The sequence below is a fragment of the Lissotriton helveticus genome, chromosome 10 (genome assembly GCF_964261635.1).
Source record: "Lissotriton helveticus chromosome 10, aLisHel1.1, whole genome shotgun sequence".
NCBI classification, from domain to species: Eukaryota; Metazoa; Chordata; class Amphibia; order Caudata; family Salamandridae; genus Lissotriton; species Lissotriton helveticus.
Window position 1 is genome coordinate 141404918 of NC_136071.1, and position 20515 is coordinate 141425432.

The following is a 20515-nucleotide window of genomic DNA, read 5'->3' on the forward strand; positions in this document are numbered from 1 at the left end:
TGCAGGTGCCAATTCCACCCCCCACGTATCCGCAGCAGAAACACTCCTCAGGGTCAAAGGTCTGCAGTTTCCCATAAGTCCCTAGTTTATGGCCTTTTATCAGGAATGCACAGATATGGCTGTCTCCCTAGCACCCAGTTGTAAATTAGGAGACAGGCACACAGAGTCACGAGCATGCAAAGAGACATTTCCATCAACGTAATGTTGAACCCACTCCCAATACCAGAGAGGATTCAACATTACGAGCCATTCGATACCAAACACTACATTGCTACTAGTCTGCCAGTTGGGAATAATGCTAAATAGCCATTCCCTACACCCTCTAAAGCTAATCCAATACTAGAAGCAGGACCTGTCATACCAAGCACATCCATCTGTGCCATTTACAACCCTTGCAGGTAGCGCATACACACACATGCCCAACCTCTTCCCAACACCGCAATGTCAAAAGGTAGAACACGGATATAGCAAGAGACATGCAGAACCTTGACACATAGCTTGGTAAATACCAAGTCGAGTGACAGAAACCCATGCACAGAAACCCATGCACACAGGCCCCACCAGGGTAAACCTGTTGCACAACCGATGAGATACCTCCTTGGATGGCACAACCAGTGCGGCAGGTCCACGGAGGAGTATTTGAGATCCATGCCCCAGGAATAGGTAAGAGATACCAGGTCAAACAGCTTGGATAGAACGTTGAAAGATAATCACACATTCAGATACAATCTACAGTTTACAGGTCACATATATGGAACAAGCATTTCCAATGCAATAAATGGCATTGTCATTTACATTGTCAATACACAGCACTCTGCACCCAACAGCACACACCACTCTGCACTCAACAGCACACACCACTCTGCACTCAACAGCACACACCGCTCTGCACCTGCACTCACTGCTCTGCACACTCTGCATTCTGCACTCACCACTCTGCACTCACCACTCTGCACTCACTACTCACCACTCTGCACTCACTACTCACCACTCTGCACTCACTACTCACTACTCGGCACTCACTACTCGGCACTCACTACTCGGCACTCACTACTCGGCACTCACTACTCGGCACTCACTACTCGGCACTCACTACTCGGCACTCACTACTCACTACTCACCACTCTGCACTCACCACTCTGCACTCACCACTCTGCACTCACCACTCTGCACTCACCACTCTGCACTCACCACTCTGCACTCACCACTCTGCACTCACCACTCTGCACTCACTACTCACTACTCTGCACTCACTACTCTGCACTCACTACTCTGCACTCACTACTCTGCACTCACTACTCTGCACTCACTACTCTGCACTCACTACTCTGCACTCACTACTCACTACTCTGCACTCACTACTCTGAACTCACTACTCACTACTCTGCACTCACTACTCTGCACTCACTACTCGCTTCTCTGCACTCACTACTCGCTTCTCTGCACTCACTACTCGCTACTCTGCACTCACTACTCACTACTCTGCACTCACTACTCTGAACTCACTACTCACTACTCTGCACTCACTACTCTGCACTCACTACTCTGCACTCACTACTCACTACTCTGCACTCACTACTCTGAACTCACTACTCTGAACTCACTACTCTGCACTCACTACTCTGCACTCACTACTCTGCACTCACTACTCACTACTCTGCACTCACTACTCGCTTCTCTGCACTCACTACTCGCTTCTCTGCACTCACTACTCGCTTCTCTGCACTCACTACTCGCTTCTCTGCACTCACTACTCGCTACTCTGCACTCACTACTCGCTACTCTGCACTCACTACTCACTACTCTGCACTCACTACTCTGAACTCACTACTCACTACTCTGCACTCACTACTCTGAACTCACTACTCACTACTCTGCACTCACTACTCTGCACTCACTACTCACTACTCTGCACTCACTACTCTGCACTCACTACTCACTACTCTGCACTCACTACTCGCTTCTCTGCACTCACTACTCGCTTCTCTGCACTCACTACTCGCTTCTCTGCACTCACTACTCGCTTCTCTGCACTCACTACTCGCTACTCTGCACTCACTACTCGCTACTCTGCACTCACTACTCGCTACTCTGCACTCACTACTCTGCACTCATTACTCACTACTCTGCACTCACTACTCTGCACTCACTACTCTGCACTCACTACTCTGCACTCACTACTCTGCACTCACCACTCTGCACTCACCACTCTGCACTCACCACTCTGCACTCACCACTCTGCACTCACCACTCTGCACTCACCACTCTGCACTCACCACTCTGCACTCACCACTCTGCACTCACCACTCTGCACTCACCACTCTGCACTCACCACTCTGCACTCACCACTCTGCACTCACCACTCTGCACTCACCACTCTGCACTCACCACTCTGCACTCACCACTCTGCACTCACCACTCTGCACTCACCACTCTGCACTCACTACTCTGCACTCACTACTCTGCACTCACTACTCTGCACTCACCACTCTGCACTCACCACTCTGCACTCACCACTCTGCACTCACCACTCTGCACTCACCACTCACTACTCACTACTCTGCACTCACCACTCTGCACTCACTACTCTGCACTCACTACTCTGCACTCACTACTCTGCACTCACCACTCTGCACTCACCACTCTGCACTCACCACTCTGCACTCACCACTCTGCACTCACCACTCTGCACTCACTACTCTGCACTCACTACTCTGCACTCACTACTCTGCACTCACTACTCTGCACTCACTACTCTGCACTCACTACTCTGCACTCACTACTCTGCACTCACTACTCTGCACTCACTACTCTGCACTCACTACTCTGCACTCACCACTCTGCACTCACCACTCTGCACTCACTACTCACTACTCTGCACTCACCACTCTGCACTCACCACTCTGCACTCACTACTCACTACTCTGCACTCACTACTCTGCACTCACTACTCGGCACTCACTACTCGGCACTCACTACTCGGCACTCACTACTCGGCACTCACTACTCGGCACTCACTACTCACTACTCTGCACTCACTACTCACTACTCTGCACTCACTACTCACTACTCTGCACTCACTACTCACTACTCTGCACTCACTACTCTGCACTCACTACTCTGCACTCACTACTCTGCACTCACTACTCTGCACTCACTACTCTGCACTCACTACTCTGCACTCACTACTCGCTTCTCTGCACTCACTACTCGCTTCTCTGCACTCACTACTCGCTACTCTGCACTCACTACTCACTACTCTGCACTCACTACTCACTACTCTGCACTCACTACTCTGCACTCACTACTCTGCACTCACTACTCTGCACTCACTACTCTGCACTCACTACTCGCTTCTCTGCACTCACTACTCGCTTCTCTGTACTCACTACTCGCTACTCTGCACTCACTACTCACTACTCTGCACTCACTACTCTGAACTCACTACTCACTACTCTGCACTCACTACTCTGCACTCACTACTCACTACTCTGCACTCACTACTCTGCACTCACTACTCGCTACTCTGCACTCACTACTCGCTACTCTGCACTCACTACTCGCTACTCTGCACTCACTACTCTGCACTCATTACTCACTACTCTGCACTCACTACTCTGCACTCACTACTCGCTACTCTGCACTCACTACTCGCTACTCTGCACTCACTACTCGCTACTCTGCACTCACTACTCGCTACTCTGCACTCACTACTCTGCACTCATTACTCACTACTCTGCACTCACTACTCTGCACTCACTACTCTGCACTCACTACTCTGCACTCACTACTCTGCACTCACTACTCTGCACTCACTACTCTGCACTCACTACTCTGCACTCACTACTCTGCACTCACTACTCTGCACTCACTACTCTGCACTCACTACTCTGCACTCACTACTCTGCACTCACTACTCTGCACTCACTACTCTGCACTCACTACTCTGCACTCACTACTCTGCACTCACTACTCTGCACTCACCACTCTGCACTCACCACTCTGCACTCACCACTCTGCACTCACCACTCTGCACTCACCACTCTGCACTCACCACTCTGCACTCACCACTCTGCACTCACTACTCTGCACTCACTACTCTGCACTCACCACTCTGCACTCACTACTCTGCACTCACCACTCTGCACTCACCACTCTGCACTCACCACTCACTACTCACTACTCTGCACTCACTACTCTGCACTCACCACTCTGCACTCACCACTCTGCACTCACCACTCTGCACTCACTACTCACTACTCTGCACTCACTACTCTGCACTCACTACTCTGCACTCACTACTCTGCACTCACTACTCTGCACTCACTACTCTGCACTCACTACTCTGCACTCACCACTCTGCACTCACTACCCACTACTCTGCACTCACCACTCTGCACTCACCACTCTGCACTCACTACTCACTACTCTGCACTCACCACTCTGCACTCACCACTCTGCACTCACTACTCACTACTCTGCACTCACCACTCTGCACTCACTACTCACTACTCTGCACTCACCACTCTGCACTCACCACTCTGCACTCACTACTCACTACTCTGCACTCACCACTCTGCACTCACCACTCTGCACTCACTACTCACTACTCTGCACTCACTACTCACTACTCTGCACTCACTACTCACTACTCTGCACTCACTACTCTGCACTCACTACTCGGCACTCACTACTCGGCACTCACTACTCGGCACTCACCACTCTGCACTCACCACTCTGCACTCACTACTCACCACTCTGCACTCACTACTCACTACTCTGCACTCACTACTCACTACTCTGCACTCACTACTCTGCACTCACTACTCGGCACTCACTACTCGGCACTCACCACTCTGCACTCACCACTCTGCACTCACCACTCTGCACTCTGCACTCACCACTCTGCACTCACCACTCTGCACTCACCACTCTGCACTCACCACTCTGCACTCACCACTCTGCACTCACTACTCACTAATCACTACTCTGCACTCACTACTCTGCACTCACTACTCTGCACTCACTACTCTGCACTCACTACTCTGCACTCACTACTCTGCACTCACCACTCACCACTCTGCACTCACTACTCACTACTCTGCACTCACTACTCTGCACTCACTACTCTGCACTCACTACTCACTACTCTGCACTCACTACTCACTACTCTGCACTCACTACTCTGCACTCACTACTCACTACTCTGCACTCACTACTCACTACTCACTACTCTGCACTCACCACTCTGCACTCACCACTCTGCACTCACCACTCTGCACTCACCACTCTGCACTCACCACTCTGCACTCACCACTCTGCACTCACCACTCTGCACTCACTACTCACTACTCTGCACTCACTACTCACTACTCTGCACTCACTACTCACTACTCTGCACCAATGTTCCCTCTAATTTTGTTCCTCTGTGTGCGGCAAAGGAGGATGTTTGTGCAGCATAGGTACGGCTACGTGCGCCAACATACAAAAAATCCATATGCAAGCAAATGCTGTCTATAACAAGCTAACAAGTGCTTAATGTGTGTTTTGATTTAATTCCAATCAATTCAACCAATTAAATGAGATCACTTGAAAATTAGGGTGCATTTCTGTAGAAGAAATTGGGGTTCGGGAATTAAGCATCAGTGAGGGTTTCGAATAATTAGGAAGACAGATTTAGACTATAAATAGGGGTGTAAACCTTAACTGGGAGACAGTGCATGGCTCTACAGGCTGAGACATAGTCCAGCTTTATCAAGTCCTTGGCTGATGTTCTGTCCCACATGAAGACATAGCTGTACAAAAGAAATGGGAACACCCATGTACCAACCATGTAACACCCCCTTAACGCATAATAATGCAAAGCGGCATTTAGCACTGCTTTGTGTTACTTTTTCATACAAACCAAAGCAAATATTTCTTTTGCTTTGGTTTGTAAATCTCAAAACAGGCTTTGTCGGGTTAGCATTGAAAAAGTAATGGTAACCTGATGCTAAAGCTTTGAGAATCTGGGCCTTAGTATATTATGTATTGTTAAACAGACACACAAGAAGGACACTTTACATATTGCTTATATACACAAATGAAGACAATTATTAGCCACAACGTGACTTGTCTTTGTAAGAAAATGAATGTGTGTTTTTTGTGTATATAGCGAAACAAATAACTATATATATACAATTTGTTTGTGTTATTGTGATGAAAATGTTTTGTGTTGTAAATAATTGTCTTCATTTGTGTATATAAGCAATATGTAAAGTGTCCTTCTTATACATGAAATATCAAAAAATGTAAAATAAAAAATAGAAGAGGGTATAAGTTGTATGCCCAAAGAAACCTAGTAGTTTCACTTGGTTTTTTCCTCAAAATAGAGGACCCAGAATTATTGTGCAAATGGCATCTCGTTTTTTCTAAAACAGGCCTTAGTTCTTTGACACCTTCAGGCAATCAAGGTCTATTAAAAAACAGCATGTTGAATGCTGTGAAAAAATATAAAGGGTGAAAGTGGGATTATAAGGCTCTGAGGGGAAAACACTGCTGCCACAGGTGGCACACATCGCATGGGCTCTATGGGCAGATGTCCATCACCAACAAAATGAAGTACCAAACCTGCTCCCTAGTCGCTACAATGCAAGAATAACAGCTGAAACTTGCACGTGAGAGATCAGGGTTTTGAGGCAGCAGAGCCCGTAAGAAAGTAGATTCCCCAGAGTGGTGTCCTCTCGGCAGGCCCCGCTCTCCAGACAGGGATGACACACGCCCGCTTGGGAACAGGAGCCCGGTTCTGAGAGTTACACTATGCTGACCAAAGCTGTGTAAGCCTACAGACGCTGGCACTGCTGACGTCTACACATGGAAACAAAGCCCCTGGAATACGAGCGTTTACTCGTTTCCTACATATTTATTTTCTGTCTGGGCAAACCACACCTCAGGAAATGCAGGCACTGTCTGGAAAAACTAACCGGTAAGGACTTGAGGCAAAATGGATGCCAATCTGTGCGAACCAAGACTGTTCGTTTATCGACAATGCAGTCTCATACCCCAGGGCAAGCAGTATGCATATTAATGTTTTATGTACAGTTTTAGCTCCGTGTTTCAGTTCTATTAAACCAACGCAGTGTTTTTAAGCAGTGGTTTAACGTTTTTAATGATTTAGATCGGCAGTAGCTTAAAGGGATGTAAGAGCAGAAATCACCCTCACCCCACCCCCCCTCTGTGGTCTGCACACCCAGGATGTTGTACAGCTTCCAACAACCACAGGGGTCTGACACCTCCGAGACGCTTCCCAGCGGGTTTGATTGCTCTTTCTCAGCAACACTGCCTTTCACACTGATCCATCTTTCCAAAATACGATCGACTAACAAAAGGCATGCTCTCTCCTTCCTAATTTCTCGAGCGATCTGCGCGCTTTCAGATTAGTTCTGAGCGCTTGGTGAGGGCAGTGTGCGCGCCCGCCCAGGCGCGCGGGTTGGAGGGAACATAGCTCTGCACTCACTACTCTGCACTCACTACTCTGCACTCACTACTCTGCACTCACTACTCACTACTCTGCACTCACTACTCACTACTCTGCACTCACTACTCACTACTCTGCACTCACTACTCACTAGTCACTACTCTGCACTCACTCCTCACTACTCTGCACTCACTACTCTACACTCACTACTCACTACTCTGCACTCACTACTCACTACTCTGCACTCACTACTCGCTACTTGGCACTCACTACTCATTACGCACTACTCTGCACTCACTACTCACTACTCTGCACTCACTACTCAGCACTCACTACTCACTACTCTGCACTCACTACTCTGCACTCTACTCACTACTCTGCACTCACTACTCACTACTCTGCACTCACTACTCACTACTCTGCACTCACTACTCTGCACTCACTACTCTGCACTCACTACTCTGCACTCACTACTCTGCACTCACTACTCACTACTCTGCACTCACTACTCACTACTCTGCACTCACTACTCACTACTCTGCACTCACTACTCACTACTCTGCACTCACTACTCACTACTCTGCACTCATTACTCATTACGCACTACTCTGCACTCTACTCTGCACTCACTACTCACTACTCTGCACTCACTACCCACTACTCTGCACTCACTACTCACTACTCTGCACTCACTACTCACTACTCTGCACTCTACTCACTACTCTGCACTCACTACTCACTACTCTGCACTCACTACTCACTACTCTGCACTCACTACTCACTACTCTGCACTCACTACTCACTACTCTGCACTCACTACTCTGCACTCACCACTCTGCACTCACCACTCTGCACTCACCACTCTGCACTCACCACTCTGCACTCTGCACTCTGCACTCACCACTCACCACTCACCACTCACCACTCTGCACTCACCACTCTGCACTCACCACTCTGCACTCACCACTCTGCACTCACCACTCTGCACTCACCACTCTGCACTCACTACTCACTACTCTGCACTCACTACTCACTACTCTGCACTCACTACTCACTACTCTGCACCAATGTTCCCTCTAATTTTGTTCCTCTGTGTGCGGCAAAGGAGGATGTTTGTGCAGCATAGGTACGGCTACGTGCGCCAACATACAAAAAATCCATATGCAAGCAAATGCTGACTATAACAAGCTAACAAGTGCTTAATGTGTGTTTTGATTTAATTCCAATCAATTCAACCAATTAAATGAGATCACTTGAAAATTAGGGTGCATTTCTGTAGAAGAAATTGGGGTTCGGGAATTAAGCATCAGTGAGGGTTTCGAATAATTAGGAAGACAGATTTAGACTATAAATAGGGGTGTAAACCTTAACTGGGAGACAGTGCATGGCTCTACAGGCTGAGACATAGTCCAGCTTTATCAAGTCCTTGGCTGATGTTCTGTCCCACATGAAGACATAGCTGTACAAAAGAAATAGGAACACCCATGTACCAACCATGTAACACCCCCTTAACGCATAATAATGCAAAGCGGCATTTAGCACTGCTTTGTGTTACTTTTTCATACAAACCAAAGCAAATATTTCTTTTGCTTTGGTTTGTAAATCTCAAAACAGGCTTTGTCGGGTTAGCATTGAAAAAGTAATGGTAACCTGATGCTAAAGCTTTGAGAATCTGGGCCTTAGTATATTATGTATTGTTAAACAGACACACAAGAAGGACACTTTACATATTGCTTATATACACAAATGAAGACAATTATTAGCCACAACGTGACTTGTCTTTGTAAGAAAATGAATGTGTGTTTTTTGTGTATATAGCGAAACAAATAACTATATATATACAATTTGTTTGTGTTATTGTGATGAAAATGTTTTGTGTTGTAAATAATTGTCTTCATTTGTGTATATAAGCAATATGTAAAGTGTCCTTCTTATACATGAAATATCAAAAAATGTAAAATAAAAAATAGAAGAGGGTATAAGTTGTATGCCCAAAGAAACCTAGTAGTTTCACTTGGTTTTTTCCTCAAAATAGAGGACCCAGAATTATTGTGCAAATGGCATCTCGTTTTTTCTAAAACAGGCCTTAGTTCTTTGACACCTTCAGGCAATCAAGGTCTATTAAAAAACAGCATGTTGAATGCTGTGAAAAAATATAAAGGGTGAAAGTGGGATTATAAGGCTCTGAGGGGAAAACACTGCTGCCACAGGTGGCACACATCGCATGGGCTCTATGGGCAGATGTCCATCACCAACAAAATGAAGTACCAAACCTGCTCCCTAGTCGCTACAATGCAAGAATAACAGCTGAAACTTGCACGTGAGAGATCAGGGTTTTGAGGCAGCAGAGCCCGTAAGAAAGTAGATTCCCCAGAGTGGTGTCCTCTCGGCAGGCCCCGCTCTCCAGACAGGGATGACACACGCCCGCTTGGGAACAGGAGCCCGGTTCTGAGAGTTACACTATGCTGACCAAAGCTGTGTAAGCCTACAGACGCTGGCACTGCTGACGTCTACACATGGAAACAAAGCCCCTGGAATACGAGCGTTTACTCGTTTCCTACATATTTATTTTCTGTCTGGGCAAACCACACCTCAGGAAATGCAGGCACTGTCTGGAAAAACTAACCGGTAAGGACTTGAGGCAAAATGGATGCCAATCTGTGCGAACCAAGACTGTTCGTTTATCGACAATGCAGTCTCATACCCCAGGGCAAGCAGTATGCATATTAATGTTTTATGTACAGTTTTAGCTCCGTGTTTCAGTTCTATTAAACCAACGCAGTGTTTTTAAGCAGTGGTTTAACGTTTTTAATGATTTAGATCGGCAGTAGCTTAAAGGGATGTAAGAGCAGAAATCACCCTCACCCCACCCCCCCTCTGTGGTCTGCACACCCAGGATGTTGTACAGCTTCCAACAACCACAGGGGTCTGACACCTCCGAGACGCTTCCCAGCGGGTTTGATTGCTCTTTCTCAGCAACACTGCCTTTCACACTGATCCATCTTTCCAAAATACGATCGACTAACAAAAGGCATGCTCTCTCCTTCCTAATTTCTCGAGCGATCTGCGCGCTTTCAGATTAGTTCTGAGCGCTTGGTGAGGGCAGTGTGCGCGCCCGCCCAGGCGCGCGGGTTGGAGGGAACATAGCTCTGCACTCACTACTCTGCACTCACTACTCTGCACTCACTACTCACTACTCACAACTCTGCACTCACTACTCACTACTCTGCACTCACTACTCACTACTCTGCACTCACTACTCACTACTCTGCACTCACTACTCACTAGTCACTACTCTGCACTCACTCCTCACTACTCTGCACTCACTACTCTACACTCACTACTCACTACTCTGCACTCACTACTCACTACTCTGCACTCACTACTCGCTACTTGGCACTCACTACTCATTACGCACTACTCTGCACTCACTACTCACTACTCTGCACTCACTACTCAGCACTCACTACTCACTACTCTGCACTCACTACTCACTACTCTGCACTCACTACTCACTACTCTGCACTCACTACTCACTACTCTGCACTCACTACTCACTACTCTGCACTCACTACTCTGCACTCACTACTCTGCACTCACTACTCTGCACTCACTACTCACTACTCTGCACTCACTACTCACTACTCTGCACTCACTACTCACTACTCTGCACTCACTACTCATTACGCACTACTCTGCACTCACTACTCATTACGCACTACTCTGCACTCTACTCTGCACTCACTACTCACTACTCTGCACTCACTACCCACTACTCTGCACTCACTACTCACTACTCTGCACTCACTACTCACTACTCTGCACTCTACTCACTACTCTGCACTCACTACTCACTACTCTGCACTCACTACTCACTACTCTGCACTCACTACTCACTACTCTGCACTCACTACTCTGCACTCACTACTCTGCACTCACTACTCACTACTCTGCACTCACTACTCACTACTCTGCACTCACTACTCACTACTCACTACTCTGTACTCACTACTCACTACTCACTACTCACTACTCACTACTCTGCACTCACTACTCACTACTCTGCACTCACTACTCACTACTCTGCACTCACTACTCACTACTCACTACTCTGCACTCACTACTCACTACTCTGCACTCACTACTCTGCACTCACTACTCACTACTCTGCACTCACTACTCTGCACTCACTACTCACTACTCTGCACTCACTACTCACTACTCTGCACTCACTACTCTGCACTCACTACTCACTACTCTGCACTCACTACTCACTACTCTGCACTCACTACTCACTACTCTGCACTCACTACTCTGCACTCACTACTCACTACTCACAACTCTGCACTCACTACTCACTACTCTGCACTCACTACTCACTACTCTGCACTCACTACTCACTACTCTGCACTCACTACTCACTACTCTACACTCACTACTCACTACTCTGCACTCACTACTCACTACTCTGCACTCACTCACTACTCACTACTTGGCACTCACTACTCATTACTCACTACTCTGCACTCACTACTCACTACTCTGCACTCACTACTCACTACTCTGCACTCACTACTCACTACTCTGCACTCACTACTCACTACTCTGCACTCTACTTACTACTCTGCACTCACTACTCACTACTCTGCACTCACTACTCACTACTCTGCACTCACTACTCACTACTCTGCACTCACTACTCTGCACTCACTACTCACTACTCACAACTCTGCACTCACTACTCACTACTCTGCACTCACTACTCACTACTCTGCACTCACTACTCACTACTCACTACTCTGCACTCACTACTCACTACTCTGCACTCACTACTCTGCACTCACTACTCACTACTCTGCACTCACTACTCTGCACTCACTACTCACTACTCTGCACTCACTACTCACTACTCTGCACTCACTACTCACTACTCTGCACTCACTACTCACTACTCTGCACTCACTACTCACTACTCTGCACTCACTACTCACTACTCTGCACTCACTACTCTGCACTCACTACTCACTACTCACAACTCTGCACTCACTACTCACTAATCTGCACTCACTACTCACTACTCTGCACTCACTACTCACTACTCTGCACTCACTACTCACTACTCTGCACTCACTACTCTGCACTCACTACTCACTACTCACAACTCTGCACTCACTACTCACTACTCTGCACTCACTACTCACTACTCTGCACTCACTACTCTGCACTCACTACTCACTACTCTGCACTCACTACTCACTACTCTGCACTCACTACTCACTACTCTGCACTCACTACTCACTACTCTGCACTCACTACTCACTACTCTGCACTCACTACTCACTAATCTGCACTCACTACTCACTAATCTGCACTCACTACTCTGCACTCACTACTCTGCACTCACTACTCACGACTCTGCACTCACTACTCTGCACTCACTACTCTGCACTCACTACTCACTACTATGCACTCACTACTCACTACTCTGCACTCACTACTCACTACTCACTACTCTGCACTTACTACTCACTACTCTGCACTCACTACTCACTACTCTGCACTCACTACTCACTACTCTGCACTCACTACTCACTACTCTGCACTCACTACTCTGCACTCACTACTCTGCACTCACTACTCTGCACTCACTACTCTGCACTCACTACTCTGCACTCACTACTCACTACTCTGCACTCACTACTCACTACTCTGCACTCACTACTCTGCACTCACTACTCACTACTCTGCACTCACTACTCACTACTCTGCACTCACTACTCACTACTCTACACTCACTACTCACTACTCTGCACTCACTACTCACTACTCTGCACTCACTCACTACTCACTACTTGGCACTCACTACTCATTACTCACTACTCTGCACTCACTACTCACTACTCTGCACTCACTACTCACTACTCTGCACTCACTACTCACTACTCTGCACTCTACTTACTACTCTGCACTCACTACTCACTACTCTGCACTCACTACTCACTACTCTGCACTCACTACTCACTACTCTGCACTCACTACTCTGCACTCACTACTCACTACTCACAACTCTGCACTCACTACTCACTACTCTGCACTCACTATTCACTACTCTGCACTCACTACTCACTACTCACTACTCTGCACTCACTACTCACTACTCTGCACTCACTACTCTGCACTCACTACTCACTACTCTGCACTCACTACTCTGCACTCACTACTCACTACTCTGCACTCACTACTCACTACTCTGCACTCACTACTCTGCACTCACTACTCACTACTCTGCACTCACTACTCACTACTCTGCACTCACTACTCACTACTCTGCACTCACTACTCTGCACTCACTACTCACTACTCACAACTCTGCACTCACTACTCACTACTCTGCACTCACTACTCACTACTCTGCACTCACTACTCACTACTCTGCACTCACTACTCACTACTCTGCACTCACTACTCTGCACTCACTACTCACTACTCACAACTCTGCACTCACTACTCACTACTCTGCACTCACTACTCACTACTCTGCACTCACTACTCACTACTCTGCACTCACTACTCTGCACTCACTACTCACTACTCTGCACTCACTACTCACTACTATGCACTCACTACTCACTACTCTGCACTCACTACTCACTACTCTGCACTTACTACTCACTACTCTGCACTCACTACTCACTACTCTGCACTCACTACTCACTAATCTGCACTCACTACTCACTAATCTGCACTCACTACTCTGCACTCACTACTCTGCACTCACTACTCACGACTCTGCACTCACTACTCTGCACTCACTACTCTGCACACACTACTCACTACTATGCACTCACTACTCACTACTCTGCACTCACTACTCACTACTCACTACTCTGCACTTACTACTCACTACTCTGCACTCACTACTCACTACTCTGCACTCACTACTCACTACTCTGCACTCACTACTCACTACTCTGCACTCACTACTCTGCACTCACTACTCTGCACTCACTACTCTGCACTCACTACTCTGCACTCACTACTCTGCACTCACTACTCACTACTCTGCACTCACTACTCACTGCTCTGCACTCACTACTCTGCACTCACTACTCAGCACTCACTACTCTGCACTCACTACTCACTTTTTTGCACTCACTACTCACTACTCTGCACTCACTACTCTGCACTCACTACTCTGCACTGACTACTCTGCACTCACTACTCACTACCTCACTACTCTGCACTCACTACTCACTACTCTGCACTCACTACTCTGCACTCACTACTCACTACTCTGCACTCACTACTCACTACTCTGCACTCACTACTCTGCGCACTCACTACTCTGCGCACTCACTACTCTGCGCACTCACTACTCTGCGCACTCACTACTCACTACTCTGCACTCACTACTCACTACTCACTACTCTGCACTCACTACTCTGCACTCACTACTCTGCACTCACTACTCACTACTCTGCACTCACTACTCACTACTCTGCACTCACTACTCACTACTCTGCACTCACTACTCACTACTCTGCACTCACTACTCACTACTCTGCACTCACTACTCACTACTCTGCACTCACTACTCACTACTCGGCACTCACTACTCTGCACTCACTACTCACTACTCTGCACTCACTACTCACTACTCTGCACTCCCTACTCACTACTCACTACTCTGCACTCACTACTCTGCACTCACTACTCACTACTCTGCACTCACTACTCACTACTCTGCACTCACTACTCACTACTCTGCACTCACTACTCACTACTCTGCACTCACTACTCACTACTCACTACTCTGCACTCACTACTCTGCGCACTCACTACTCTGCACTCACACTCTGCACTCACACTCTGCACTCACTACTCACTACTCTGCACTCACTACTCAATACTCACTACTCTGCACTCTGCACTCACTACTCTGCACTCTGCACTCACTACTCTGCACTCTGCACTCACTACTCTGCACTCTGCACTCACTACTCTGCACTCACTACTCTGCACTTCTTACTCACTACTCTGCACTCTGCACTCACTACTCTGCACTCACTACTCTGCACTCACTACTCACTACTCTGCACTCACTACTCTGCACTCACTACTCTGCACTCACTACTCACTACTCTGCACTCACTACTCACTACTCTACACTCACTACTCTGCACTCACTACTCACTACTCGGCACTCACTACTCATTACTCACTACTCTGCACTCACTACTCACTACTCTGCACTCACTACTCACTACTCTGCACTCACTACTCACTACTCTGCACTCACTACTCTGCACTCACTACTCACTACTCTGCACTCACTACTCACTACTCTGCACTCACTACTCACTACTCACTACTCTGCACTCACTACTCACTACTCTGCGCACTCACTACTCTGCACTCACACTCTGCACTCACACTCTGCACTCACACCTCACTACTCTGCACTCACTACTCTGCACTCACTACTCACTACTCTGCACTCACTACTCTGCACTCACTACTCTGCACTCACTACTCTGCACTCACTACTCTGCACTTCTTACTCACTACTCTGCACTCTGCACTCACTACTCTGCACTCACTACTCACTACTCTGCACTCACTACTCTGCACTCACTACTCTGCACTCACTACTCACTACTCTGCACTCACTACTCTGCACTCACTACTCTGCACTCACTACTCTGCACACTCTCTCTGCACACTCTCTCTGCACACTCACTCTGCACTCACTACTCTGCACTCACTACTCTGCACTCACTACTATGCACTCACAACTCTGCACTGTGCGCGCCGCTGATATCATGGAATCTTCCACCACACTTTCTAAAACTCTATAGTCCGAAGCATAATAGGCACAGAACCAAAAGAAGGGTAGACATTTGCTTAAAATAATCTTACTGTATTTATGAGAAGCAAAAGCGAGACTGTGAAATGTGCTGAATATCAGTTTGTTACGAATCAACAGAGTGGAGTTAGAGAACCAAGAAATAGTAATTTAGAATCCGGGTTAGAAGGAGTAGTAATCACAAGCTGAGGATCAACGGGCGCGAAACAGGTGGTGGGCGCGCACGAGACGCAGCGTGGGCGTGCACATCAGCTGAAGATCGCCAGAGAAGACACCGAGCCTGCCTGCTGCCGTGACTGACCCGCTGCGGAAGGAAAGAGCCCGGTGAGTGGGGGTAGAGGGAGGGGAGGGTCTGTCTGTCTGTCTGTCTGTCTGCCTGTCTGCCTGTCTGCCTGTCTGCCTGTCTGCCTGTCTGCCTGTCTGCCTGCCTGCCTGCCTGCCTGCCTGCCTGCCTGCGCGTCCACAGACCCTGGTCGGCTCGTGCACCGCGCTGTGTTCCCTTGCGAGCTTACTCGGCGACAATAGTTCTCGTTGCCGAGACCTAAAAAGCCAGTCAGCACACTACTTTCTATATCCAGGTAAGCTAGTAATGTAAATTCATGTATGACCCATCTGGCCCACACTGATACCATAATACTCATCGTCAGCAGCCAACTGTAGCTTACTCCTTTCACACTCACATAAGACATATCTGCTACAGGTACTGCCCATCACTCAGTACTATAGCAGCCAATAAACCACCAATTGATCAGGCATGGAATAACTAAAGAGATTGATTTTATATAGTTGGCCAATCTGAAGACTCTTATCTAGTCTACCACTGTGGCTAGACGCTGTGACAGCTTCTTTACATATCAGAATGACATTCAGATATGGGATGATAGTTACAAAGGCTAACCCAGCAGACCCCCAACCCCCATCCACCACTTCTCTTCCTAGCCATGCCTGCTCAGTACCAAAAAACCTTAAACAAAATATCAGAGTGGGCAACCTTGTTCATAAGAAACTCCACAAAGGGATGCTCACATCAGTAGCTCACTAAAAAGCTTAAATTGTTCCTCCGTTTCTCATACCTCTTTATCCACCACACTGCTAAGCAGTGTGTCTCAAGACATGATAACCACAACTCAGTGGTCACCACGTACGACATGGAAACACTGTCCACCTAGGATCAACAACCAAGTTTACTTTGCTGCTAATGTAGGAATGCACTTCAGTGTTCCACAAAGGAGTACAAAAAGGTATATAAATGTCGCACTGCAATGCAAATATAGAAGACTACTATAACATCCCATAGAGACTTGACCATACCTTGTTTTAAATAGTACCACACAGGGCCGGCGCTAGGCATGGGCAGCGTGGGCGGCTGCACAGGGCCTCGCGCTCAGCCCACCAGCATGGGGCCACGCACTGATGATGTGTCCTGTTTGTTTCCCTGGAGATATATTTTAAAAAAAAGGTGTCGCCTTGCAATTAAGGTCCATTGGAGGGGGCCCCCTCCCTGGGCCTCTCAGGGATGGTGTCTGTCTGGAGGCAGAGTGGAGGGAGACGCTCCCTCAATTGCAAGGAGACCATTCACAGACACTGTGGGGGGCCCATTGTCCAGCATTTTGGCGCCCCCACAGTTTTAACTTTTAGACCACAATCAATTCTCACACCTATCGGGCTGAAGGTGTGAGAAATGCTTGTGGAGTAAAAGTTAAAACTGTGGGGGCACAAAAATGCTGGACAATAAGCCCCCCACAGTGTCTCTGAATGGTCTCCTTGCAGGGGGCCACTTATCTAAATTAGAGGGGGCCTCGCACGTTGCCTTTTAGCCCAGGGCCACGCAAATCCTAGGACCGGCCCTGGTACCACATATCGCACTTCTGTAGTTTCTAATCAATGTAATTAACAGATGTTAGCGTTACTCGTTGTACAATGGTACTCACTTTACCTATTGGACAATTAAGTCTCCCTTACTATAACTTCAGCACACCACATTTTAACAAAGGTGACCGTTTATATGACACCACACTCTCGTGTATGGATGGCATGTGGAGAACTTTATGCTCAAAGATTGTCATCTACATACAAAGATGGCAGGGGTGTCACACATATGCATAGGTAGACCTGTCCCGTTTTTATTTATTTATTTATTTTATATAGCGCAGACTTTACCCAAAGGTGTCAGAGTGCTTCACAATAGAACCAAGTATGCCAAGGTCCCCAAAACCTGCTAGGCGCGCACTATGCTCCGCCAATCAACATTTGCGATCCATTCCACGAGTTCGCCGTTGCAGAGCTGGGGGTCGTTCCTTCAAAGCCCAGGCTCCCGCACTGTGGAACTCCATCCCTCAGGCTGCCCGCAGCACTCACGATCAATGGACATTCAGGAAGCTGATTAAAACCTGGCTTTTCACATCCATCTAGCTACATGTCTCTCGGCCTCCCGTTCTGCAAGCGCAGGGATGCCCTGTTGCTGGGGCAGCCATGCGCGGTATAAATCACCATAACATAAGTTACATGAGGAGAATATTACAAATGTACATGTTGCAGAAACAAACGAGAAACAAGAACAGGTAATATAAAATAATAGATGGCAATCACTCAAAAACACAATAGGATTAAGATTGTGCAGGCATAGATTACAAATTTACAGTAATAAAAGAGCTTCCTGAAAACATGCACACAAGAATTCAATGGAATCCCCAAAACAACTTCTAGAGGTGGACTGAAGCAAGTGCATGCGTATTGAGATTTCCACCATATACTTAAAGATGATAAAGTCTGCGTCACACATATAGAGAGAGCTACAAGCTGAGATACGTCCTAAATGCTCAAAGAGGGCCGTGTGTTAAGATCCATACGATCAGGGAGAACTGAATGCTGTGCTCTATTGCCATGTATAATTCAGAGATAGCTGTAAGGTATGCTATGTTATATACATGCTAGCTCAGTCCGATATATACATGAGAGTTGGCGAACTGCACGCCTGTGGGACATGGAAATACAAAGATAGAGTGACAGCCCATGCTCAATGTTGTACTTTTGCATGAGACGTTTTTGGAACCCCACAGACCATGTGCTGCCCTCCAAGCCTTTCAACTGTGGACCGCTGAAGACTACGGCACCAAAAGAAATCTGAAAAGATACGCAGTAACCACTCAAAACAACTTACTATAACACTCTCATTCACTCCATGTCTGCACATCACAACCCGGAAGCGGAAACTCCATAACTACACATTCTTGCGAATTGGCTAATGGTTTGCATAGAAAGTGACGAAAGCGCGGGAGGCTTACAGGCATAAAGAAGAAAGACGAGGTCCCATTCTCTGTAACGTCTATGAAGTACCTCCCTTCTAAGACACGCCCTCGTTCTCGTTTAAAGAAGCCATTGGCTTAGCTCGTGACGAGCCCTGCCACGCCCTTGCGTGACCCAACAAAGCTGCGTACGCAACTTCGCAACTGCGTCTGTTGTGTTCTTTCATGTGAGGTCCTCGTCTGTTTATTTCTCACGATGACAAAGGGTGAGCGCAGAAATTCCGCATCAACTCGTACAGTCGACATACTACAACGTTCTTAATTATAGTTCACATCGGATTCTAACGGAATGCCCGATCCCTTAGCAACCAGTGATTGATCTTGCGGAAGGGATGTAGCGTTACGGCTAGAGCTGCTGACTTTGGAGCTTCGGGGACCGGGTTCGAGCCTCGGGGACGGCACAGCGTTTTGTGATTCTGGGCAAATCGCTTAAGCTTACCACGCCGACCAAATAACGAATGTGTCCTTGTGTAACTTAACTGGTGCTCATGTAAAGCGCGATGACAAAGGGTGAGCGCGGAAATTCCGCAGCAACTCGGTACAGCCGACATACTACAGCTTTCTTATTTAAAGTTCAAAGCGCTCCAATACCTTAGGGTCGAGTCAGCGCTATATAAATCTACAACAACATAATAAACAAGCATTGGCATAGCCAATAGGTCTCGCCTTTGGGCCATTATAAGTGTTTAGCCATGCAACAGTTGATGTTGCACCAAGAATATTGTGCTGCATAATGAAATACTTACAAGGTCCCAAAGGCGAGACCTATTGGCTGTGCCAATGCTTGTTCTTTACTGTGGCTACGTATGGTAGAAGTCAGCAACTGCTGACACCAGTGCTTGATAGAGACAGCTGTGCCCTAGTAAAATGGCACTGTAGTCAGCCTGG

The 20515-nt window shown here is 47.5% G+C and overlaps 1 protein-coding gene across 1 annotated transcript in view; it reads right to left on the reverse strand.

Annotated features, from left to right (window-relative positions):
• The window catches only part of INTS1 (integrator complex subunit 1), a 526883-nt gene extending 507310 nt beyond the window's left edge, over positions 1 to 19573 (reverse strand). The window contains 1 exon segment of the mRNA XM_078664951.1: positions 19483 to 19573. The gene's annotated coding sequence lies outside the window, so the exon portion shown is untranslated.
• Positions 19574 to 20515: the final 942 nt, after the last annotated feature.